This window comes from Rhineura floridana, chromosome 16, assembly GCF_030035675.1.
Source record: "Rhineura floridana isolate rRhiFlo1 chromosome 16, rRhiFlo1.hap2, whole genome shotgun sequence".
In the NCBI taxonomy this organism is placed as follows: Eukaryota; Metazoa; Chordata; class Lepidosauria; order Squamata; family Rhineuridae; genus Rhineura; species Rhineura floridana.
Genome location: NC_084495.1, coordinates 854236 through 881060, shown reverse-complemented (window position 1 = coordinate 881060; position 26825 = coordinate 854236). Strand labels below are relative to the sequence as shown.

At 44.4% G+C, this 26825-nt stretch overlaps 1 long non-coding RNA gene across 4 annotated transcripts in view; it reads right to left on the bottom strand.

The window, feature by feature from the left end:
- Positions 1-26825, bottom strand: part of LOC133371271 (uncharacterized) — a 53252-nt gene that overhangs the window by 15329 nt on the left and 11098 nt on the right. For 3 of the 4 annotated variants that reach the window (XR_009759294.1, XR_009759293.1, XR_009759291.1), the window contains 3 exons: positions 26509-26591; positions 22202-22302; positions 20691-20846 (listed from right to left, as the gene is read on the bottom strand). This is a non-coding gene — a long non-coding RNA (uncharacterized LOC133371271). Of the gene's footprint in view, positions 1-13558; positions 18869-20690; positions 20847-22201; positions 22303-26508; positions 26592-26825 lie in introns of those variants that run through there. The other variant, XR_009759292.1, reaches the window with a different exon arrangement.

The window sequence follows — 26825 nt, the reverse complement described above, 5'->3', positions numbered from 1 at the left end:
CAATCATGCTTAGGATAGGTAAAACTGACCATGGGAGGGGGGAGGTAGGGGACAGGAGAGGAAAGGAGGAGGGGAGGGAAAGGAGGAGGGGAGGGGATTGGAAGGAGAGGGGGAAGGACGGGCAAAGGAAAGGGTTGGGAAGGAAAACATTGTGAACAGATTTTCTCAGGGTTCCCCCCACCTTTTTATTCTACAGCAGGCACATGTAGCCTCCCACCAAATTTAAACCAAAGCTGTCCCTGGCCACATCAATACCAGACTGTTATTTCACTTTAGGCAGTCATGGCTTCTCACAAAGAATCCTGGGAAGTGTAGTTAGTGAAGGGTGCTGAGAGTTGCTAGGAGATGTTCTATTTCCCTCACAGAGCTACAGTCAGAGCTGCTGACTATTAAACCACTTTGCCCACTAGAGCTGTCAGAAATAGAAGTCTCCATTCAGCACCCTTCACAAACTACACTTCCCAGGATTCTTTGGGGGAAGCCATGACTGTCTCAATTGAAATAATGTCTGGCATGGGTGTGGCCCCGATTAGCCAAGCCAAACAGCTGTCAGTCTGGCTTTTAGAACACTGATAGTCAGTTCTTACTGAGCATGCCCAGCGCTATAATACATGTTAATGTTAAATTTCTTAAATTAAAAATCAGCCAGGCATTTTTAAACTTTTAAACTTCAGAAGATGAAGGTCAGAGTATGGGGCAAGGTCAGTAATAGGATTACAGCTACTTTGTGAACATGGCTGATTTTTAATTAATCTCAAAAAATCATGACAGAAAAATGTCCAATAGGGGGTCTGGATTTCCCCCCCTCTTGTTTCACATTTTGAACTCTGGATTCTCTCTGACTGTTTTGTGTATCACCATGAACATTTAGAGGGTTGTTAAGCAAGCACTTCTGAGTTCAGGACTGTAAGTTTTGTACGGTTTTGTTTTGAAATGAGCTTATAGGAAGCAGCAGAATGGCATGGGGAATATTTTCAATTTAAGATTGCAGAATGCAACAAATTCATGCTGGCTATAGTATACAGCCACTCATGGCTGTTTAATACACATAAAACGACAGGTTTCTGAACAACAGGTGGTACCCTATAAGGTCATTTCCTACATGACATCAGGGGATGGCATGGTAGGGTTGTGCTATTCCCCTGAGCTCTGTCCAGCTGAGTCTCTGCTGAGTGTCTGCAAGGACACCCCAGTATGTACATGCTCGTGGATCCAATCTGGCACTCCTGCCAGCATGTTTGGGCCAGTTGGCATCACCACCACCTCCCCCTCTCTGTCCTGGTATGCTGCAGTGATTCAGGGGAACAGCACCCCCACCCCTCTCTGTGGCACCACAACCAAAGGAGCTGACATCCCCATAAGATATTTTATGGGGATAAAACATCCAGGATGCTAACAAGAAGACTAGGAGAATGCCTTTGCAATATAAGGTTCAAGGACAGGCAGAGGATGATTGGTGCCCTCCAGTTAGCCACTTCTGAGACAGCAGGATTACAGTTCTGGGTGGCTAGGAAAGCCAATCAAGCAAATGATTTCTTGTTACTTAAAAAAAGAGAAGTAGTGGATTTTGAAAATCATAGCCCCGCGAGATCTGAATGAAGTATTAGATTCCCCCTGCCCCATGTTAATAATTTTTAAGACTATGTCAGGTAGAAGAGTTGTAAGATAATACTTCATAGGAAATTGGGAGTTCAGTTTTTACTGCAAAACTGCAGTTTTTACCTAGAGCAAATTATATAATTGGCTATGTAGTGATGTTCCCTAACCTTTTTACTAATGATGATATTTGAGTTTTTTGCCTAAAGTATTCATTCGTGCATTTTGCTGTGTTTCCCCTAGTTTTGTCTTGCAATGACGTTAAAATGGATGGTTTTAAGCTGTTTGCAAGGAAACAGGTTAGTTATTGTGTCTGTTACTGTATATGGAAAAAGCAACATTGTCAGAGTTACTGTCAAGAGTCTTTATGAGAATGACGTTAATAATGGAAAGATAATGAGGATTGTATAAATATGTGACTTTTGAGATTGCATTTTAAAGGTTTTCTTCAATGTTTTAACTACAGTTTATTAATTGTAGTTTTGTCTTTTTTTCTGGAATGGCCCTTTTGGCCCAAAGCACATTGGGCATAAATAAAAAATGTTGCTCTTCAGCATCTTGGAGACTGATTCTCCTGCTTTGAAATTTCCATCGGATGCTTCCTGTTTCCTCCTTTTCATGGGGAATCCATTTAACAATGTTTATTATTAAGCTTCTTTGTGCAAGCCACTGACGACGCACAATTGAGTCTACATGGCTGTTTCCCCAAAAGATGCATGAACTTCTGCTAATTTGTGACCTCCTCATCCAACCAGGCTTTTCCCACCCATTGATCTAAAAGTAGCCTTTGCCAACCTGGTACCCTCCAGAAGTTTTGAACCAATTCCCATCAGCCCCAGCCAGCATGAGTTAGGGCTGATGGGAGTTGTAATCCAAAGCATTTAGACTACACCAGGTTGGTGGAAGGTGTTTTGACATCAAGGACCCAAAAGACAGAATGACCAGATGTTCAGGCAGACAGTAGCAAGAAGGCAATATGCTGGAAGTTCAGTCACCTACTAGTGATAGACCCTGCTGGCCTCCCTGAGTGACAACGTTGTCTGAACAGAGGGATGGCAACCTGAAACCAGGAGCTTTATAGCTGATGGTGGAACCAGATTGGCCCTTTGGCATTGTCTGACTTTCCTCCCTAGCCAGGAGTAATTGCTTGTAGCTCCCACCTCTGGCCAGCCAGCCTAGACGCACAGGAAGAGGGGAACTCAGGGCCTTATCTGCAGGACTCCTGGTTTGAACCTCATAATAACCAGCAATGGACAACTGCTGCGAGCAACCAGACTGTATATGAAGAAAAGGTTGTCTGACTCGGTCGCCAAGAGCAAGTGAACATGGTGCATGTCCAGCACAAAATTCCTCTGTATGAGCTGAGAGGCAGAATGAACCACATGGACACCTGACATTACAAGGAGGCAAAGGGCTGGCTCCAGCAGGTGGGAGGAACGGGGATCCCCTTGGGCCCCAAGACCAACAAAAACTCCACCCCCTCCATGCTCCAATAGCACAGACCACCCATGAAAGCCAGAGGCACCCTAAGAACATAAGAAGAGCCTGCTGGATCAGGCCAGTGGCCCATCTAGTCCAGCATCCTGTTCTCACAGTGGCCAACCAGGTGCCTGGGGGAAGCCCGCAAGCAGGACCCGAGTGCAAGAACACTCTCCCCTCCTGAGGCTTCCGGCAACTGGTTTTCAGAAGCATGCTGCCTCTGACTAGGGTGGCAGAGCACAGCCATCATGGCTAGTAGCCATTGATAGCCCTGTCCTCCATGAATTTGTCTAATCTTCTTTTAAAGCCATCCAAGCTGGTGGCCATTACTGCATCTTGTGGGAGCAAATTCCATAGTTTAACTATGCGCTGAGTAAAGAAGTACTTCCTTTTGTCTGTCCTGAATCTTCCAACATTCAGCTTCTTTGAATGTCCATGAGTTCTAGTATTATGAGGGAGAAGAACTTTTCTCTATCCACTTTCTCAATGCCATGCATAATTTTATACACTTCTATCATGTCTCCTCTGACCCGCCTTTTCTCTAAACTAAAAAGCCCCAAATGCTGCAACCTTTCCTCGTAAGGGAGTCGCTCCATCCCCTTGATCATTCTGGTTGCCCTCTTCTGAACCTTTTCCAACTCTAGAATATCCTTTTTGAGATGAGGCGACCAGAACTGTACACAGTATTCCAAATGCGGCCGCATTTGTTCTTCTTATGTTCTTATCCCTATTCCCTGATTCGCCTTACGACTGACCAGGAGCACCTCTGTCTTGTCTGGATTAAGCTTCAATTTGTTCACCCTCATCCAGTCCACCACTGATGCCAGACACTGGTTTAAAACCAAGACAGCTTCCTTGGAATTAGGTGGAAAGGAGACATAGAGTTGGGTGTCATCAGCATACTGATGACACCGAACCCCAAACCCCCGGACAACCTCTCCCAGCGGTTTCATGTAGATGTTAAATAGCATAGGGGATAAAACTGAGCCCTGAGGGACCCCACAGGTCAATGGCCAAGGGGTTGAACAGGAATCCCCCAGCACCACTTTCTGGGTTCGTCCCTCCAGGAAGGAATGGAGCCACTGCAAAACAGTGCCCCTAAGTCCCATCCCAGCAATGCGGCCCAGAAGAATACTATGGTCGATGGTATCAAAAACCGCTGAGAGGTCCAGCAGAACGAACAGGGATACACTCCCCCTGTCCAGTTCTCTGCGTAGGTCGTCCACCAAGGCGACCAAAGCCATCTCCGTCCCATAACCAGGCCTGAAACCAGATTGAAATGGATCCAGATAATCTGTTTCATCCAAGAATCCCTGGAGCTGGGAGGCCACCACACGCTCTATTACCTTACCCAAAAATGGAATATTGGACACTGGCCGGTAATTATCCATTATGGAGGGGTCCAGGGAGGGCTTTTTTTAACAAAGGCCTTACAACTGCCTCCTTTAGGCAACCTGGAACTCTGCCTTGGTGTAAGGAGGCATTAACCACTCCCCCCACCCACTCAGCCAGTCCCTCTCTGGCACTTTTTATAAGCCAGGAAGGGCAAGGGTCTAGCAGACATGTGGTGGCTCTCACCTCTCCAAGGATCTTGTCCACATTCTCGGGCTGTACAAATTGAAAAGAATCCATCATTACTGGACAGACAGGAGCCAAAGTTACATCCCCTGAGACTGTATCAATTATAGCGTCTAAGTCGGAATGAATCTGAGCGACTTTATCTGCAAAGTGCTGTGCAAACTCTTGACAGCGGGCATTTGCCACTTTCCAGTCCTCAGGCACGGAGGAGGACCTGAGGGACAAGTTACATATTTTAGTTAGCAGATCAGCAATTTCACATCTGAGTTCTTTGAGAACTCTCGGGTGGATGCCATCCGGGCCCGGTGATTCGTCAGTTTTTATATTGTCCATTAAGCCTAGAACTTCCTCTCTCATTACCACTATTTGTCTCAGTTCCTCAGAATCCCTTCCTGCAAATGTTGGTTCAGGTTCAGGGATCTGCCCTATATCTTCCACTGTGAAGACAGATGCAAAGAATTCATTTAGCTTCTCTGCAATCTCCTTATCGTTCTTTAGTACACCTTTGACTCCCTTATCATCCAAGGGTCCAATCGCCTCCCTAGATGGTCTCCTGCTTTGAATGTATTTATAGAATTTTTTGTTGTTGGTTTTTATGTTCTTAGCAATGTGCTCCTCAAATTCTTTTTTAGCATCCCTTATTGTCTTCTTGAATTTCTTTTGCCAGAGTTTGTGTTCCTTTTTATTTTGTTCATTCGGACAAGACTTCCATTTTCTGAAGGTAGGCTTTTTGCCTCTAAGAGCTTCCTTGACTTTGCTCGTTAACCATGCTGGCATCTTCTTGGCCCTGGCAGTACCTTTTCTGATCTGCGGTATGCACTCCAGTTGAGCTTCTAATATAGTGTTTTTAAACAACTTCCAAGCATTTTTGAGTGATGTGACCCTCTGGACTTTGTTTTTCAGCTTTCTTTTTACCAATCCCCTCATTTCTGTGAAGCACCTGTTCATGGAGCTTAAAGTAGCTGTACCTGAAATGATTAATTCAAGGGCAGGAAGAGAAGACAATAGAGATAACAGGCTTTCATGGCAGGGTCAGAGGAAATGAAAGGGGAAAAAGTAAAGATCTAATAATCCCATCTATTTACAGTGACTGCTACTGACTCATTCTATTTCCCACATAGACAAGACAGTTTTTTGAACTACATCATAAAGCTGCCTTCATGCAACAATTTATAAAGGCTGACATCAACTGTCCCATAGTTGGGAGGGATTTATTGGATTCCCCCCCACCTTTTAAAAAAAATAATAAAGTAACTATGCTACCCCCATCATTTTGGGAGAAGCTGAGAGATGTGGTCGAGCCCCCAAACAGACCTACAATACCTGCTCAGAAGGCAGGTATCATCTTGCTAGGCATAGTAAATTTAGTTTGGAACCAAGTTCGATGGTCCTTCAATTCATAGTTGCTTTTGGTTCAGTGTGGAGAGTTGCAACATTCCTTGCTACGTTAAATAGAGGCGTTCACCAGGTGCAGGAATCATAATGGCTAGGCAAGAATCTTTCGACTTGAGAGTCCTATCATTTAATGTCAGTGGTCTTGGCAATGTTGTGAAACAGGCCTGAATAGAAGCGCTGCTTAAACGAAAACGACCAGACGTGCTGCTACTGCTAGAAACCCATCAACATTGCAAGCCTAAAGTTAAATTGCTCAAGAGCTCTTGGCTAGGCAACCAGTATTATGCTCAGGTACCTCCAAGGCACGAGGTGTAGCTATACTGTTGGCCAAAACGTGCCCTCTTTGGCAGATCTCTTTGGCAGATCCACAAGGGCGCTACCTATTTGTCAGAAGCTCACTTGGTCTGCTTCAGCTAATGTTAGGCTCAATTTATGGCCCCAAAACAGAGCAAGAACAATTTATAAAAGATGCTGTCTCTCAACTATTTCATCAAGGAGCAATCATCCTAGGAGGTGATTTGAATGCATGCCTCGATAAAACCATTGCTAGGAGCACCCCTATAGCGAAACCCACAAAACAAGGATCAAGACTAAAAAACTCTTTAGCAATCATGGCCTGATAGATACATGGAAGGAGAAACATCCTACCACACATGACTACACATTCTTCTCTTTCAGGTATCAGTCTTTTTCATGCATCAATTACCTATTCGCATCAACAGATTTATGATCTCACAATTGGCCATCGATACCATCACAGTGTCTGATCACGTGCCAGTTTTGCTAGACTTTGGCTGGGCAGATTGTACCAAGAGATCTTGAAGATGGTACTTCCCAACGGAGATACTTGCTGATGCAGTATCTCGAGCCAACATTAAACAGGTGATACAGCATTACTTCCAGGAGAATGACACACCAGGCATGGGAACACATGTACTATGGGATGCAATGAAGTCAGTGGCACGTGGCCATAGCAATAATGAGAGAGTCAGATTGAGAAAAATACGAGAAAGCAAAACAGAAGTATTAATAAAATATATAGGTATTCTTGATGACATTTTAAAAAAACATTGTCTAAGAAGGTCTATAGTCAATTAGTAGCAAAAAGCACAGAATTACAATGCCTGGAGACAGGGAAAATTTACACTCGAATGGCTCACACCAGAAGTAAGTGCTATGAGTTTGGGGATAAGTCCTCTAAACTGTTGACCCATGCACTCAAAAGGAAGCACTCAAGAAACATATGTAGCATATACAATAAAAGGGGGGATCTGCTCTCAAACCCTAGAGACATTATGCAGGAGTTCATGAACTTTTATACCTCCCTGTACTCCTCAGATAGACCTGATGTCACTGCTATACAAAAATATCTAAATGCTACTAAGATAAGCCGACTGCCAGAGGAGCACAGGGAATTCTTGCAAGGTCTAGTGTCTGAAGATGAAGTGAGAGGCATTAAAAACAACAACTCAAGACTGGGAAGTCTCCGGGGCCTGACGGCTTCTCAGGAGAATTTTACAAAGCCTTCAGTAATGAGTTAATACCTTGGCTCACTAAACTGCTCAATGTCATATTATCAGGGGGCAGGATACCAGAAACATGGCAGCACTCCAGGCTTGCAGTGGTATTGAAACCAGGCAAAGACCCCACTATAGTAGGCTCGTATAGACTGACATCCTAATCAACATAGACACAAAATTATTGTCTGCAGTTATGGTAGCTCGTTTAAATGTGTTTATTGGGAACTATATCTCCCCAGACCAGATGGGTTTCATTCCGCAATGTAACATAGTGGACTCCATTCAAAGGGTGTTATTAAACATAGTCCATGAGATTACCAATAAGAAAATGAAGGCAGCCCTGATATCGCTATATGCTTTTAAGGCCTTTGATAGGATAGAATGGAGCTTCCTAGAATGTTATATGACATGAATTTTGGGGAGAAATGTTTACATCTCATCCACCAGTGTTATTCAGAGTCAAAGGTGATAATAGGCATCAATGGGCTAGACTCCTCAAGTATTAAGCTTTGTAGAGGCACAAACAAGGGGTGCCCATTGTCACCCCTGCTGTTTGCACTTGTTATTGAAGTACTGGCAAATAATATTAGATCCCATACGGAAATAAACTGAGTGTTAGGGGAGTAGAGCACAGAATTAATTTATTCACCGACGACATGCTCTTAATGCTGAGAGACCCACTGAAGGCTCTATCACCGTTAAAGACAGTCCTAGAAGATTTCCATAAAGTGGCAGGCCTGGAAATTAATTATTCTAAGTTGCCAGTCCTCCCTCTAAATATGCCTAAATGGGAGAGATATCAAATTTTTGGACCATCCATTGGGGTTCCATGCTATATTTTCGTTACCTTGGAGTAATTATTCCAAAAGACCTCAACCAATAGCATGGAAGAAATTTTGGTAATATTTACAATTAAATGAGTTATATTCTTGGAAATGCCTTAATCTCTCCTGGTTAGGAAGGATAGCGGCGGTCAAGATGTCTATTCTTCCAAAATATTTTTGTTCCAAACCCTGCCTATCCACATAAAAGACAAAAGTATAAACACCTGGCAAATGCTACTCAATGATTTTGTTCATTGTGGAAAGTGTAGCAGACTTCTTAAATCTGCATTATATAGACCGAAACAAAGGTGGTTTAGCTATGCCTAATCTACAGCTATACTATGATGCATTTCAATTAAACCAAATGATACATATCATCAATGGAAATATATCCTGTGGGTTCAAATCAAATTAATTCCAAGACAGCCCCCTCTCCAAGAAGTTCCCTTTTTACATCTGTCATGGGCAGCCATTCATAAAATAGTAACCCAAGCAAACATTTTCCCCTGAGATGCAAAAAAGTTAAAATACTGCAAATGCAGCACAGTAGCCAGACAGGGTGGTGGAGGCCACTTTGTGTGCCAAGTGCAAACACAGTATGCGCTCTCTCTCTCTCTCTCTCTCACACACACACACACACGCACGCACGCACACACACACACACTGTCATCTTTCACCTCCACAGTTCTTTATCTCCATTCTGCTGCGGCCTCCTTCTCCTCCTTTATCCATGTTCTTGACCTCCGGTTCCTTTTTCCTTCCACTCCATTCTTCACCACCACCATCCGTTTTTTTTAAATAATTGTTTTCGCTACTCCACCCCGTCTCACTCTCTGCCTCCTCCCTCATTGCCTCCTGCCCATCCACAGAGCATGAGGAAAGAGCGACAATGCACAGAAGCCCAGTTTGAGGCACATGATTTTCATCCACAAATCAGAGGAGCAGAAGACTTCCCCTGCTCCCCCCCAAGTAATGCCCAAAAGTAATTCTGGAAACGTTACAATTACTCCACAAAAGTAGTAAAATTACTCCTAGTTCTATTACAATCAAAATGTAAAGGAATTACCCACTCGTTATTCAAAAAAGTAATGAATTACAAGTAATTCGTTGCTTGTAACTAGTTACTTCCAAGCTCTGCCCACAGCTATTTCTATCAAACTTTAAAAAGCAGGGAAATTGGGCAGCTATAGTGAATGCACCAGGGGAGCAGGAGATCTGAACTCCTCTCTGGGATATCGGACTGCCCTACAAATTGGTCAAAATGCAAACACCATTTGGGTTGGTCTTTCACAGTCCAATCCACTTCCTGTGTAGCTTGGAAGAATTTGGTAACATGTGCCTCTGAGCATATGGTGAGTGGTGGCAACACCTGCAATCTCCAAAGACAGAGAATTATATTTTTATATGTTTGTTGGTGTTCTTCTTACTTTGCTTCTTGTCTGTGTTACTACTGTTTGTACAGAGAATCTAAACTAGAACATTTTATTTTCCTCATTATTCATCCCAGAAATCTGTGTCAAATTTATCTTTATTAATTTCAAAGCCTTTTTAGTGATCAGTGTCATATGATGGTGAAGAGAGCCTTTTGTGTTTCAAATTGGAGGTTATGTTCTATTTCTATTTTGGGTGCTTTAACAGTTGAATCTGAAACTGTAGCTTGATGTAAAATCAGACTAATTCTAATATGTTGCTACTTCAGCAGTGACTCTAGCTGTTGGGGAAAAGAGGATGCATGTTTTCAGCCTGCTATGTTTAAACCACTTCATTTAAGGCAAGGTGGGCACGGTCAATTAAAAACATAGAGCACACCTAGCATTTTGTTAGAATATATTTCACCTCCCACTGTTTTATCTTGTGCAAACTGAGACACTCCTGAGGTCCACTGGAGACTATTCTGCAGAAGTCAGTGCCATTATTGTTTGTAGTTTTTTTAGTGTAAATTTTGCAAAGTGTGGCTGTACTTCACATATTTGCAGAAATAGAAACAAAAGAAAATGATTTCCTATAGGAAACTTCACTAAAATTGCAAAGGAAATCAGACATATTCAAAGTGACCATCTCAACGGTATCAACTGTCTGAATAATGTTGCTTCCTCCCTGCTAAAACAAGATCAGCACAGCACATGTCTTGTTTCTGTTATTTGGGCTGATTGCAGGTGTTGCCACCACTCACCATATGCTCAGAGGGACATTACCAAATTCTTCCAAGCTACACAGGAAGTGGATTGGACTGTGAAAGACCAACCCAAATGGTGTTTGCATTTTGACCAATTTGTAGGGCAGTCCAATATCTCAGAGAGGAGGTCAGGTCTCCTGCTCCCCTGGTGCATTCACTATAGCTGCCCAATTTCCCTGCTTTTTAAAGTTTGATAGAAATAGCTGTGGGCTATAGGTACATTCTTAAACCGCAAGGTTTTTTTCCTCTTAGTGAATTTCCCTGCTTTTTAATCCGGGAGGTAAGAGATGGGATCCTGTGCAAATTAGCACCAGCAGTAACAGAAATAGTTCAGCAGTGTATTTTAAATGTTATATTACCATCAAGAATGCCTTTATCTTTACAAGAGGGTCATGGCTTAGTGGTAGAGAACATGCTTTGCATGCAAAAGTCCCCACATTCAATACCCAGCTTCTCCAATAAGGGCTGGGAGAGATCCTTAACTGAAATCTTGTCAGTCAGCACTGAGCTAGGGACGTCTGTTGTTATAGGAGAAGGCATTAAAAAGGATCTTATTCTCAACCCAGCAGCAAAAAAAGAAGGAGGGGCATGGCTGTGACTATCATGAAGAGACCCTGCACTTTTTAATTTGCTACTGCACTACTGGTCACAAACAGAAAAACCACTTGGCCACCTCATTAGTGTAATATGATATTACACTAACTGCAAATATTTGATGCCCCTGCATCATCAATGGGTTTAAGGGGGTTGTCCTGTGCACATGGAACCACTGCTGTTGCTTCTATGGCTGTAACAGAGTGAGGTTAAAGATAAGTGAAATGCAAATAGAAAAAACAACAACACAAAAGCCAGTAACACTTTCCTAAATGCAATACCATACCAACCACAACAAGATTCCTATGAATAAGGCAGAAAACTCTGCATCCCACAACCAGTCAGGATTCATAACCAAGAACCCAAACTAAAAAAAACCTAGCAGCCAGTCAGCCAAGGTCACAGAAATCCCCATGCAGCACAACCTGACCTGGGGACTGCAGTTAACGCAGAATGCTGCAGCACAATTGCTAACATGAGTGAGATCCTATCAGCACATACCGTATATTCCGGCGTATAAGATGACTTTTTAACCCAGGAAAATCTTCTCAAAAGTCGGGTGTCGTCTTATACGCCGGGTGTCGTCTTATAAGGCGGGTGCTGAAACTTCCAAGCCTTTTGCACGATTGGGCTCAGCAAACAAGGGAAAGAATGAGCCGCAGCTGCGGGCTCTAAAGGCAGTTGCGGTAGGCTTAAGATGCCGCAGACGAGCCAGGGGAGGCGGAGCAACCCCCCCAGATAGGGGCTCTGACACAGAGCCGCAGCTGCAGACTCTGGAGCTGCCGTGAAAAAGGTAAAGTGGCAGCAATACTGAGAGCAGCAGCCGCAAGCTCTCAGTTAATTCTAGGTGGCTTGCTGAGGGGGGGGAGAACCGCAGCCGCAGTCTCCCGTAACGTCACTGAGCTTCAGGAGGCAAAGGAAGCCGTATGCACAGGCTTTTTATGTAGGGATGGGAGAGCCACAGCCGCGGTCTCCCGTAACGTCACTGAGCTTCAGGAGGCAAAGGAAGCCGTATGTACAGGCTCCTTATGTAAGTAAGCCGAAGAAGTCAGGAAAAAATGCCGCGGAGCGGGCCAGGAAGCCGCGATCGCAAGCTCCTGATTAGAGCTCCATCAGCCGCCAGAGAACAAAAGGAGCCGCAGCCGCAGCCTCCCTGAAAGCCGTAGGCAATTTACTGGGGGAAAAAACGAAAGGAGCCGCAGCCGCGGTCTCCCTGAGAGCCGTTAGGGAATTTCCTTCCTTTCAGCTTTAGAGTGAATTAGGAAAAGTTTAATCCACTTGCACTGTTTTATGTTTACATGTTTGATGACAAACAGCCTTATGTTTGTAAGTGACAGTTTTCCTGCTAAGTACCTGCATGTCATAAGCAGGGGTAGTCTTATACGGCGAGTATATCCCAAACTCTATATTTTAACTGGAAAAGTTGGGGGTCGTCTTATACGCCCAGTCGTCTTATACGCCGGAATATACGGTAATAACTCTGCTCTGAAATCGGCATTGGTTGCTGATTTGCTAAAAGGACAAGTTCAAGCTGTGCTTTCCATGTTATGGGTGCCACATAGTACTTGTTCTGCCCTTGTAAGAAATCAGTCCTGTAAAGTGGCAGCACCTATGCTTTGGAACTCCTTGCCTATTGACATTAGGCAGACGCCTCTTTTCAGCACCTGCTAAAATCAGTTTTCTTGAGGCAAGCCTCGCCAGGCATGTAGAAGCTATTGTGTTTTTAAATCTGTTTTTAACTCATTGTTGGTTTTATTATTTTGAACTTTTTAAAATATCTGTCCTTAACGCTTTTGCCAATAATTTTATTGTTTTAAGTCTTTCTGTAAACACCTTTGAGATTTTTTACACTAAAGCGGTATATAAATGTTGTAAATAAAAATACATCAATAAATGTTGGGGTCACTGTGGCCCTTGAGTCTCTTCCAAATTTTAGGAACCAAGGAATCTTCCTTATACTGACTCAGGCCACTTTGTACCATCTAACTCAGTACTCATGACATGGACTAATATTGGCTGTCCAGGATTCCAGGCAATAGTCTTTTCCAGGAATTGAATTTTGGACCTTGTATTTATTTATTTATTAAATTTATATACCGCCCCATAGCCGAAGCTCTCTGGGCAGTTTACAACAAACAAAACCAGTAACATACAATTAAAAACCACATATCAATTAAAATAAGTTAATTATACAAATGTTAAGACATAATTAAACACATATTTTTTTTTTTCAATAATTTTTATTCAGATTTTCATAAAACATACAAGACGAAATCATAAAACATTCGAAGACAAAAAACAAAATCAAAAATAGTTAAACAAAAAGAAAAAAAGAAAAAAAAAACAAAAATAAAAAATAAAGAGTAAAATATTGACTTCCCATTTGTCAAAGATCAAATCAGTTATAAGTCTATAATATATAACAATCCTGTCTCTTAAGTCATATTATAAAATCACTTTCCTCCAGTAGTTATCTTACTTAATCATCAAATCTCATAAACATTACTTTATTCTTTCCACAAAAAGTCAAAGAGAGGTTTCAATTCTTTAAGAAATATATCTATCAATTTTTTTTTCCAGATAATTAAACACATATTAAATGCATATTAAATACTAAAATGCAGAAATGCAGAAATGCTAGAATGCTAAAAAGCTAAAATACTAAAATGCCTGGGAGAAGAGGAAGGTTTTTACCTGGCGCCGGAAAGATAATAATGTTGGCACCAGGCGCATGTAATCAGGAAGAGTATTCCATAATTCGGGGGCCACCACTGAGAAGGCCCTTTTTCTTGTCGTCACCTTCCGGGCTTCTCTCTGAGTAGGCACCCGGAGGAGGGCCTTCGATGCTGAGCGCAGTGTACGAGTAGGTTCATATCGGGAGAGGCGTTGCATCAGGTATTGTGGTCCCATGCCATACAAGGCTAAGCATATGCCCTAACTATGAGCTACAACCCTCCCCCTGTTCAAAAAAGTATCTTTTAAAAATTTTCTTTGCAATTCACTCTTGAATGCACATCATACCTACAACATTTATTTATAGTACATTCAACACCCATTTGAAGCATATGAATCCCACCACAGAATCATGGGAATTTTCATTTGTTAAGGGTGGTGAGAACTATAACTGTGAGGGGGAAACTACACTTCCCAGGATTCTTTAGGCGAAGTCATGGGCTTTAAATGTGAGTTGGATGTGCTTTAAATGTGTTGATCTACTTAATCAACTTTGCCTGCATGTAAATCGTTTTAATTAATTTTTCAAAATGGAAATGAGCTATAATAATAATAATAATAATAATAATAATAATTTAATTTTTGTGTCGCCTATCTGGCCAAAGCCACTCTAGGCGACGTACACAATTAAATTCCAGTAAAATACAATTTAAAATACAATTTAAAATACATAGCAATACAATACAGTCGACAATAAAGGATTAAATTACAGCATAAAACAGTATGTAAACAACGGGCGTTCAGTAATAGTGATAAAAGCTTAGCCCACCCCGGAGGTCCCGAAGGCCTGTCCAAAGAGCCAGGTTTTTAATGCTCGGCGGAATGCATCCAGGGAAGGGGCATGTCGAAGATCGAACGGGAGGGAGTTCCAGAGAGTGGGGGCCGCCACTGAAAATGCCCTCTCCCTAGTTCCCACCAACCTAGCTGTTTTCGTTGGTGGTACTGAGAGAAGGCCCTGCGTGGCTGATCTAGTCAGGCGGCTAAGTTGGTGGTACTGGAGGTGCTCCTTCAGGTAAACTGGGCCGAGACCGTATAGGGCTTTAAAGGTTAATACCAACACCTTGAATTGGGCCCGGAAAGCAACTGGAAGCCAGTGTAGATGAACTAACACCGGCGTAATGTGATCACGGCGGCGGCTATTTGTAAGCAAATGGGCCGCCGCATTTTGTACCAGCTGTAGTTTCCGGGTCGTTTTCAAGGGTAGCCCCACGTAGAGCGCATTGCAGTAGTCCAGTCGAGAGGTGACCAGTGCATGCACTACCAGTGGGAGCTGATGAGCAGGGAGGTAGGGTTGCAGCCTCCGTATCAGGTGTAACTGATACCAAGCTGCCCGGCTCACTGCCGAAATCTGAGCCTCCATGGACAGCTTGGAATCAAGAATAACCCCGAGGCTGCGGACCTGATCCTTCAGGGGCAATCTTACCCCATTGAGTTCCAGGTCAACAATACCCAACTTTCCCGTCACCCACAAGCAGTACCTCGGTTTTATCAGGATTGAGCTTCAGCCTGTTTCTTCCCATCCATCCACTCACGGATTCCAGGCACTTGGACAAGGTCTCCACAGCCAACTCCGGTGAAGATTTAAACGAGAGATAGAGCTGCGTGTCATCAGCATATTGGTGACACTGCAGCCCAAATCTCCTGATGATGCCACCCAGCGGTTTTAAATAGATGTTAAATAGCATGGGAGAGAGAATAGAACCCTGTGGCACTCCACAAGTGAGAGACCAAGGGTCTGAAATCTCATCCCCCAATGCTACCTGTTGATGCCTGTCAGAGAGAAAGGAACGGAACCACTGTAAAACAGTGCCTCCTATTCCCAACCCTCCCAGGCGATCTAACAGGATACCGTGGTCAACGGTATCAAAAGCCGCTGAGAGATCCAGGAGGACAAGGAAGGTGAATTCTCCCCTATCCATAGCCCTCCTCATATCATCAACCAAAGCGACCAAGGCTGTTTCAGTACCATGTCCAGTCCTGAAACCCGATTGGTATGGATCCAAATAATCCGTTTCCTCCAAGTGTGCTGACAGCTGATTTGCCACCACTCGCTCAATGATCTTGCCCAAGAATGGTAAATTCGAAATAGGGCGAAAGTTGTTCAAAACTTGGGGATCCAAGGAGGATTTTTTCAAGATAGGTCTTACAATTGCCTCCTTGAGGGCCGGTGGCATTACACCCTCCTTCAAGGATGCATTTACCACCACCCTAATCCATTCGCCCAATCTTTCTTTACAGTTCACAAGGAACCATGATGGGCCAGGATCAATCAGACAGGTGGTAGGCTTTACAGTTGAAAGTACCTTGTCCACATCCTCAGAAGGAAGAGGCCGAAACAGATCCCATAAAACCGGATTGCAGCTGGCCAACTCAGGATCATCTACCGCATCCACGGCGTATGGAATCGAGTTCTTTAGATGTTCGACTTTATCCGCAAAGTGCTTTGCCAATTTGTCACAGGAAGCCTTAGAATGTTCCAGGGGTTCCTGAGCGACTGGACCGACCAGGCTTCGGACCACCTGGAACAGCTTCCTGGGACAGCACTCTGCGGATGCAATAGAGGCAGCAAAGAAATCCTTCTTTGTTGCCTTTATTGCCACCTGGTAGGCAGCTATTGCTGCTCTAACCTGTGTTCGGACATCTTCAGAATGGGATTTCCGCAACTGGCGTTCTAGTCGTCTGACCTCCTGTCCCAGACTACGCAACCGGGGTGTGTACCACGGTGCTGTCTGAGTTCTATTCAGGGGGAGAGGACGTTTCGGAGCCACCCGGTCTAATGCACTGGTGATTCCCTCATTCCATCACCAGTGTTTCGACCAGGCGACCTTCAGCAGGTTCCAATTCCCCAAGGGCAGTCAGGAATCCATCAGGCGCCTGGGGCGGACCATTTTAATAAGTCATTTACCCCTGCAGAGGGTGTGTGGCATTGAGAGAACAAAGTTCACCAGATAGTGGTCTGACCATGACATGGGGGTCGAAGAAATAGCCCCCAACTTCAGACCACTCCCCTCCACTCCCAGGACAAATACGAGGTTGACAGCATGACCGGCTACATGTGTGGGCTCAGTATTACTAAGGCACAGTTCCCAAGAAGCCATGGTTTCTAGGAAATCCCGAGGGGCTCCAATGAGAGTGGTCTCGGCATGCACGTTGAAGTCTCCCAATACTAACAATTCTGGGGACAGCGTTCGTACATCCAAGACCACCTCAAGCACCTCGGTCAGGGAGTCTGCCGTGCAGCGGGGCAGGCGGTACACAAGCAGGATCCCTAAACTGCCCTTCGGGCCCAACCTCCAGTACATGCAGTCAACAAACTTGGTCCTTGGGAGCGGAGGCCTGGTGAAGACCAGAGACTCCTGGTAGATGACTGCCACACCCCCTCCCCGCCTTCCGACCCTCGGTTGCTGCGCATAATGGAAACCTGGTGGACACATGGCCCCAAGAATGGGTGCTGAGGCCTCGTCCAACCAGGTTTCTGTGATACACACCAGGTCTGCACACTCATCCAGAATCATATCATGGATGATAGATTTTTTTGCGTTACAGACCTGGCATTACACAGCAGCAGTCGAAGGTCGGTAGGAATCCTGCGTCCCCCAGTTGACTTCTGGGTTTGGGCAGACCCGGAACAGGGGATGGATATTACGCATCTATCCCTTGTTCCTCTAACCTGACGTGGTCCTCCCCTAGCATCAATCCAGTGCCTGCTGCCCAACCTTGGTATGACTTGGTCCCCATCCTTCTCTGACACCTCCCCCCTTGGTTTACACATGCCCCTATCCCTGTTGCCTGGAGGACAGGCCTACCCTACTAATAACAAAAACAAAAAACAAAATCCACCACAAACCCCCGGAGACTGCTCGCTGCTCTATTAAGAATGCAGCACTAAAAATTCAAATCCCAAAATTCTCCACATCCATACATTCCAGTATTTAAATGTGAATCAAAATTATTCACACTCATACAATCAACCTAATGTATTACTACACAATCATACATCAATCACCCAGCACACTATTTAATTTTATGGCTATACTAATAACAGATGGTATCAGTGCCATGCAGATAGCCGTTGTGATGATAAAACCCCAATAATGCCAATGCGAGATGGTATATGCATCCAAAGCCAGCCAGCAAAACAGACAGCAACGGCCAGCAGGGGGCAACAACAGCAACAATGGCTGTGTTGGTGACGCAAGGTCGTGATGAAGATGATCCGGGTGGCGACACGACCCACAAGATGGGGCAGTGGCGACGACAGTGACGGGATGACGATAAGGCCCCGACGTCTCGAACAGCGGCAAAGCCAGCCCATAGATAGTACAAAGTCACAGCGATGGCACCCAGCAGCGACACAGTCCGTAATAACAGCTGCAGCGTCTGCAGCTCTCACATAAACAAGTGGGCGGCGACGACGACAGCACACCCGGCGAAGGGGCGGAGTCCTAGGTAGCGACGAAGCACACCAGCGGGCAGATGGCAACAGCGGCAGCCCAAGGTTGCACAATAGTCTTCCGTAAGCGGCCGTAAGCACAGCAACACCCGCGGCGGCGACGACACAGCCCACAATGGCGACCGCGGCAACGAGAAGCACCCGCACACAAGCAGTGATGTCCACGGGTAACATTCACACGCAAGCGGCAGGCGGCGGCTGCAGTGGCAGCACGAGGCCGTAGTGATGATGATCCTCCGGGTAGCGGCACAGCCCGTAACGGCGGCCGCGGTGCCGGGCAACGTCCGCACGCAAGCGGCAGGCGGCAAGAAGCAGCGCCAGCAATGTAGAGCCGCAACAATACCCCAGCAGTAACACGGCAGTAGGGTCGCGACGGCACCAGGTAACAGCAATAACAGGGGCGACAGCAATTAGATGATAATAAGAGGCGGTGGCATAAAGTTGTTTAGGTCTTTTCTGCTTTCTTTCTTAGAAGAATTGCGGAGCTCCCAACTGAGCGTCCGTCTCAGCCGCCATTTTCCTAGGCAGTATAAAGTATACTGGGTGACCATGTGCTACTCACCATCTCTCAGCCTATCCTCCCCTCAAGATGAAAACAACAGAGTACCATGACCACCCCAAGGAAGAGGGCACACTTAAAATGTAGAGAAAAAATCATCTACAACCATAGTGTGAAATCAAATACTCATTGGGACGCAGTATGAAGAAATATTTATATAAACATGACTATCAAATATGTTTATTAATTACACAATCTGTAATTGATATTTACAGTGCAATCCAATGTTTGTTTACTCAGAAGCAAGTCCCAATGTATTCAATGGGGCTTACTAAACTGGGAAGTGTGCAGAGAACTACAGCCTCAAGTGATAAAGAACTTGTTCTCTCAACAAGCCTTTTAAGCTGAGACCTTATCCCAGTCTGAGTCTGTGTTGGAATTGCTTTTTAATATGTTTTAAGCCTTTTCTTTTTTTAAAAAAATGTTTTTAAAGCTTTTAAAAATGTTTTCAAAGATGTTTTAATAGATTTTAAAGTCTGTTTTTATGATGTTTTAAAGTGCTTTTAGTACTTTTGTTTCCTGTCCTAGGCTCCTACTGGGAGGAAGGGCAGGATATAAATCAAATAATAAATAAACTTCATTCACCCAACCCAAAATTCAGAATCATGCCTCTTTAGGCTGTTTTCCAACTGCTTATTCTTGCTTTATGGTTACTGGATTTTAAAGGGATTTATTTCTTGTTGTGAGTTGCCTTGGTTTCCAATCATCAACACAATCACAGACTTATTGGAAAGACTCCATACACACACTGCAGATGTATAAATACATACAGCCCATATAATACTGTTAGGTTATAAATTCAAATGTGCATTTAACATCATAGCTATGCCTTGCCTCTTGTTCACGATAACACGGGAAACATTAAGGAGCAGCACCAAGGTGGCCTTAACTCGACTTGAGCCTAAGATGTCGGTTTATTTCCCTATGACACAACCCTTTTGGCATTCCAGTGGCTCACAGAATAAAAGCCAGTTTAAGCTGGAAACTTCCCCTCCCCACTCTTCCCGTTTACTCCTGTTTCACATTGAAGTTTATTGCTTCGCTTATAGTTGCAAAAATAACATGTATTATACTGTTTAAGTTCTCCTGTTACCCCACAATCCGCTACATGCAAGTCTAGCAATATTAATTTGTCGTCATTCGAGAAGCGCCCGGTTAATCGCTAAGGGCTCCAGCTCAGCATTTCTTTCCCTTTCTTAGAGCGCTTATCTCAAGGGCATGAGAAATACGCATACCCATATTCTGAAAGATGTTTTGATGTTTCTACTTATTGTTCTCCCTCTGCAACCCTTCACCTCCGGTACATGTTTTTCAGTTATGATGACAATCAAATGTTTCTTTGTAGTTCATGACGCTTCTCCCCATACTGTAACTTTCGGGGTAAAATCTATATATTCTCTGACCTATCAAATAAACGGGTTCCCAAGCTGACCTGCCTTTGGGCTAGTAAGTATTGGGTTCCCCTTTGCAAAGGAATTGTGTCTTGCTTGCTTGATCTCTGATAGTGGGGTAAATTGCTCACTGCTCCGCACCCCTCCCAGGTGAATGCGAGTTGAGGAGACAGAGATGCCTCGCGTGTTGGGTTTGTGCCGAACAATACTTTATTGTCAAACCACTTGGTCATTGCAAAAAATCAGTATTAATTTTAAACAAATCAGTATTAGTTTCCTACATAATAAAAAACTGTAATACCTAAGTAAGCCCTGCCTAATTGCTTTAAAACAGGACTGGAGAACAACAGAAAGAAAGTCCCCCCCCCATTTTTTAACTCTTTCCCACTCACCTCCCACCTGCTGCTGCTTTCTCCCTCCATTTTCAGCCATTTTCTCTCTCTCTCTCTCGGTTCCTCAAAGAGATTCAAGCTCAGCAGGCCAGTGTGAGTCACATGTCTGTTGCCCACCAATCACAGCAGCAGACTTCCCCTGCTTCTTCCAAGTAACTGGAAGGGGAGGGGAAGAAAGAGTGAAACAAAAGAAGTCTTTCTTCTGCGCATGTGGTACGTTATAACCCACTATAAGGCATTTTTTAATCACTTAATTAAAAATAAACCATGCCCTTTTTTAATTGAAACCTATTTCAGATGAAGTACTGTGTATGGGGCAAGCTCAGGGATTTGATTAGGGATACCTTACAGTCATCTCTGAGTTGTAATCAACGACAACAGATTATGTCAATTTCAAGAAAAAAAGTCCAAATGGCTTCTAGGTTTTTTTCCTCCCGTTTTTCACTTTAACCTGTGGATTCTCCGTGGGGGGGTTGTGTATCACCAAGAAAACTTCCAGAGTTGTAGAGCAAGCGATTCTGAATCCAACAGTATAAGACTTGTAAGTGTTTGTTTTGAACTGGGACTATACAAAGCACCAGAAAGGAGTGGGGGGGGGGTATTTTCATTTAACATGGTAGAATGCGAAAAAGCCCTGCTGACTATAGTATACAGCCACTCTCGTGGCTGTATAATACTTGTTGAAGATAAAACGGAAAACATTGATACCTTTTGTTGGGCTTGGGAAGATTTTATTTATTTATTGTATTTGTATACCGCCCCATAGCCGAAGCTCTCTGGGCGGTTTACAGCAACTAAATATGACCTAAACATTTGAATAGAAGAAGCTAAATGGAATAATCTATGGTCATCTCCCCCCCCCCCCGAAAACAACATCCGCCCGAATACAAGAGGCAACAATTAAAACACTATTAAGATGGAACTGGACCCTAGTAAGACTCTTTCACATCACAGGTCATGTGTCACCTTTATGTTGGAGGGGATGCAGTGAACGAGGAACATTAATGCATTTATGGTGGCACTGAGGGGTGGTGTCTGAATTTTGGATGCGTATCTTCACTGATGTATCCCAAGTGACACTTCAGAATGTAGTTAAAGATCCATCGTTGGCACTGATATCTTTAAAAAGTGATTTGAATTCTAAGGTAAAACATAGGGAGCTGATTGCTTTATTGTTTACTGCAGCCCATATGGCAATAGTAAAGCGCTGGAGGGATCCTATGGGGGCCTCACATTCAGGCTGGTTAGAAAGAGTGTGGGAGATTGCACTGTCGGAACTCTTTACTCAGTATAGAAGGGTGGTCTGTGGTTTAACAAAAAATGACAAGTTTGAGAAAATATGGTCTCCCTTCATCAACTTTGTTAACAAAAAAGAAGGGGCCATTCGTCCGCGATGTACACATGGGACTATGTGGAGAGGTTATGAACATACATTCTAATGAAAATGTTGGTGTTAGTAAGATGTTCCAATATGAGTGCTGTTCTCCAACAAATTTATTTAATAACCTTACCTCTTTAAAGAACCACACTGCATAAGTTTATCCTTTATGTTTGGTTGTTTATTCGAGAAACGCATGTACAAGATAAAATAATTTGCTGTATGTTGTTCATCCTGAAAATAAAAATATTTGGAAAAAAATACTGTGTGAATTTCTCCTAATATAAACATTTTACAATTTAATTTCCCCTAATATAATGCATTTTTGTAATATATTTATACGGACACTGTACCCTAGTTATGTGCATTTTTGTAAGCATTACTTGACTGGAGAACTGCATTGCAAAATTCAGAGAACTGTTGTATTTCAGTCTGCGTATAGTTTCAAGAAGTGATAATTTCAGGGCTTCACCTTTAAATGCCAACCAAAACAAATTTCTCCCCACAGCAATTGCCTCACAGCCACTGGCATGGACAGAACACAGCAGGATGAATACACAAAAAAACAGCCAAGTCCCCAATAGCGTGGTGAGTCGTTTGCGGTATACTTGGCGGTTACAGTGGATGCACAATGATTTACTAGCACCAACAGTGGGAGCCCTCCACCCCTCTGGAAGCAGCTGCCATTGGGCTTTCAGCCCCTGCCGCTTGGTACATGGCCACTTTTGCCCAGCAGAGGATGCTCTCTGACAGCCTAGGAAAGCTCACTCTGCTATTTCTTGCTGGAGGGGGGAGGCGGCAGGCAGAGACCCTGGCCCTTCTCCCGTGCACTCCTATTGCAGCCTGGAGGCCTCCAGATGTTTTGGACTGCAGCTCCCATCAGCCCCATCACCACATGGCCACAGCAGCCAGGGTCAATGGGAACTCTAGGTTGGGGAAGAAGGCTGCAGCTGCTCCATGATTTCAAGGAAAATGTGATTTATATTGGTGCTCGATTTCCCTGTGTCTCAAACTAGTGCCACAGGTAGTGCCATTTATATGAGGGTTATCAGTCACTTAAGGATTTCTAGAGCAGCCTTTCCCAACCAGTGTGCCTCCAGATGTTGTTGGACCACAACTCCCACCAGCCTCAGCCAGCATTGCCAATGGTCAGGAAGATGGGAGTTGTGGTCCAACAACATCTGGAGGCACACTGGTTGGGAAAGGCTGTTCTAGAGGCTTAGTCATCTACCTTTAAACTGATCAATTTAAATAAATTTGCATATTACTAAAATCTCTATTGGTGCTTTTTGTGGCTATTGTAAAAGGATTTGAGAACTCACAGTTCCTTTCTGCTGCTCGTTGTTAGTGACAAAGACTGTCACTGGGCTGCCACCCTTAACACACTCACTAGAGATTAAGCTCTAGCAGGCACAGCAAGACTTACTTCCGTGTAAACTTGCACAGGATTCTGCTGCACGTTTTCTTTGTCATTCCTGTAGCCCAGAGTGGCTAATCCATGTCCCTCCAGAGTTTGAACTGCACCTTCCATCAGCCCCAGCCAGCATGGACAACGGCAAGGGTCCAGTAACAGCTGGAGGGCCCTAGAGCTTTCTCTCACATCAGCACCCAGAAAAGTACTCATCTGTGCCCAAGGGGTTTCCAGCACTCCTGCTGGCCTCATGACCAACAGCTGGTAGAGCACAATCATTTAGGGCACTTTGAAATTTCACCTCCTTGTCCTGGCTGGAACATCTAGATAGCCAATCTATGTCAGGATAGTTGAAGTCACTCGTTGCTATATTTCCTAGTTTTCTGATGCTTCCACAGTTTCATTTTCCATCTCAAGATCTCCCTTGGCATTCTGATCAGGGGCTTGGGGTGCGGTAACACCACCAGCCACAATGATTCTTTGGAGGATTCTGCCTTTTTGGAGGTTTATGGCTTGCTGAATTCAATGCCCTCCTTTACGTATAGAGCAACACCATCTCCAACACGTTCTTCCCTGTCCTTGCAATTTAGTTTTTATCCAGGGATAACTGTGCCCCTCTGGTTTTCTCTGTTCCACCAGGTTTCCATCATGCTCACTCTATCAATGCTAGACCAAGCACTCCATCTTGGCACATAGGCTCCCATCATGCACTCTGTCCTCCATGCATGTGCAGCCACGTACAGGCCAACAAAACTTTGTGCACATTGAATGCCACCACATTGCTGTGAAGAGCTGAAAAGCCTCCCCACAACCAGGGCTGTGGAGTCAGTACGCCAGACCTTCGACTCTGACTCCTCTATTTTTCTACTGTCCGACTCCGACTCCTTCATAAATGGCAAATGTATATTAACTAGTAATAACAAATTTACTGTAGTAAAATGGTAGCACAAGGCATTTCATCACCACCACGTGAATCATCAGGCTAGATTGATAGAACATAAAATATATTTGATTAAAATTTCTGAACAAGAAAACTTTCCTAAATTCCTATGAAAGTTTTTATTTTGAAGCCGGAGTCGGAACATTTCTACTGACTCCCGACTCCACCCAAAATTGCTTCCGACTCCGACTCCACAGCCCTGCCCACAACAGCATGCTAAATGTCAACACACTCAGCACGTGCCATCTACAAATGGGTGAAATACTCCTTACTTCCTGTTCACTGCTGTTGCCCGTTTACCTGAAGGAAACTATTTATTTATTTGATTTATATCCCGCCCGTCCTCCCAGTAGGAGCCCAGGGCGGCAACTTCATTCTATTATCCTCTCCCAAATGCTGGCTTTTGAAAATATCATCAACCAACAGCAATTGCTTCCTGTCCTGACTAGATTTCCATCTCATCCATAGTTTGTTTGTTTGTATTTTAAAAAAGATGGATTTGCACAGGCTCCTCATTGCTACTTCCCGGGTTTTATCCATGGCTGAAGCTCAGTTGGTCAGCATGAGAAAGTTATCAAATGCCTTCCCCCGCAGGATCCATTTGGCCCTCTCCTTTTACTGTTTCGATGACCCATTAGAACTTTCCTGTTCCACGTAGCAAGAGAACTGGCTTGTTACCAGATAAATTTAGAGGCGTGCACCACCCACAAGATTCAACTTGTACCTGTAGTTTTGGGAAACAGCCCAGTCAGTTTTGGAGCCACTCTAACTTTCCAATTTGACTTGTTATTCTGGAGGACTGAATTAGATTTGTAAAACACAAAGCTGTTTTTCCCTTATTCATTATAATGGGGGATCTAAAAACAGCTAAAAGTGCTTGTCATTTGCAGATATGAAAATTTCAGGCATAGCAGCCCCTCCAGAGCAGATGAAGCCTTCCATATTGTAGACAGTTAGATTAGGGGTTTTCACAGAGCGCACCTTGAAAGTTTGATTTGTTTAAAACAAAGGAAAAGTCAATTAACTTTTTCATTTTCAGTTGGAATTTGATGCAATTTGCAGGCAGTGTCCCCACTTCTGAGAGGAGGAAGTCCGCCAAATTTCAAAGTGATCTCTGTGCCGGTTCTCTCAAAAGGAAAGGCTGCCATTTTGAGGTGGGGGAAATAGAAATCGTAACAGGGTGAGAATGGTGGAAAGAGGGAGGGATCCTAGGGGCAGACCCAGCACCAGCAGGCAGCCAGGGGCCCCTCCTTAGTGTGGGAGGGTGAGACTCCTGCTCGGTGATCTGCAGGGCCTTGGCTCATGCGACCCCACACTGCCACAGAGTGCAGAGCAGGAGCTCCCAGGCACACGCACCATACAAGAGGCGCAGGCTTAAATAAGACCGCCCTCCCCACCTACCTATCGCATTAGCTGTGTGCACATTCCTGACATCACCCTCAGGGATTGATGCCCCCGCCACCATCTTGGATGATGGCAGACATGCATGTGCAGCACACACGGCCTGCACACTGACCCAGGAAGGAGTGTTGGGGTGTATGGTGCTTTGGGCCTGGGGCAGGTTGATGCCAAAGCCCAGGAGAGCCTGAGGTGGAAGGAAGGTCACCTTCTCTGCAGCAACTCTTTTGTCCCAAGGATCATTGGGGGGGGCTGTTCCTCCCCAGTCCCCACAGACCATTGGGTCTTGTCCCTGTGGGAGTGCTCTCCATTGATTGGCACAGGGAAAGGTGTGGGATGGGGCAAAAGAGACCCTGGGTCAGCAGGAATGATTGGGGTGGGGAAAATGTCACCCTACCTGCACGGGCCCTCTTAATCCAAGGGTCTTTGGTGGGGAATGGGCTGCTGCTCCACCACCACCCTTCAATGACTTGCATTGGAACAGGCATCGATCAATGTGAAGAACAAGCTGTTTTTATTCCCTCTCCCAAATCCCAAATGTGGTGTAGTTGTTTGAGTGTTGGAGTATGACCTGGGAGACCAGGGTTCGAATCCTCCCACAGCCATGAAGTGCACTGGATGACCTCGGGCCAGTCACTGCCTCTCAGCCTCGGAGGGAGGCAATGGTAAACCCCCTCTGGATACCACTTACCATGAAAACCCTATTCGTAGGGTCGCCATAAGTTGGAATTGACTGGAAGGCAGTCCGTTTCCCAAATCACTGATTGAACTGTCCTGGAAAAATAAGTCCCTGTGATTAAAAGCCAGACCTGTCAGTCACATAAAGATCTCTCTTCTTCTTCGCTAAACAAAGCACTCTGGTTTTTAATTTGCTCATTAGCTTAAATCCATACTTTATTTCCATTGTGTTCAGCAGAGGTATCTTTGAAGATACTTAGGCTCGTTTACAAGCCTAGTTTCGAGCTTCTGGCTTTATCCACCATTGGTGTTTTATTCTTTGTTGATTAT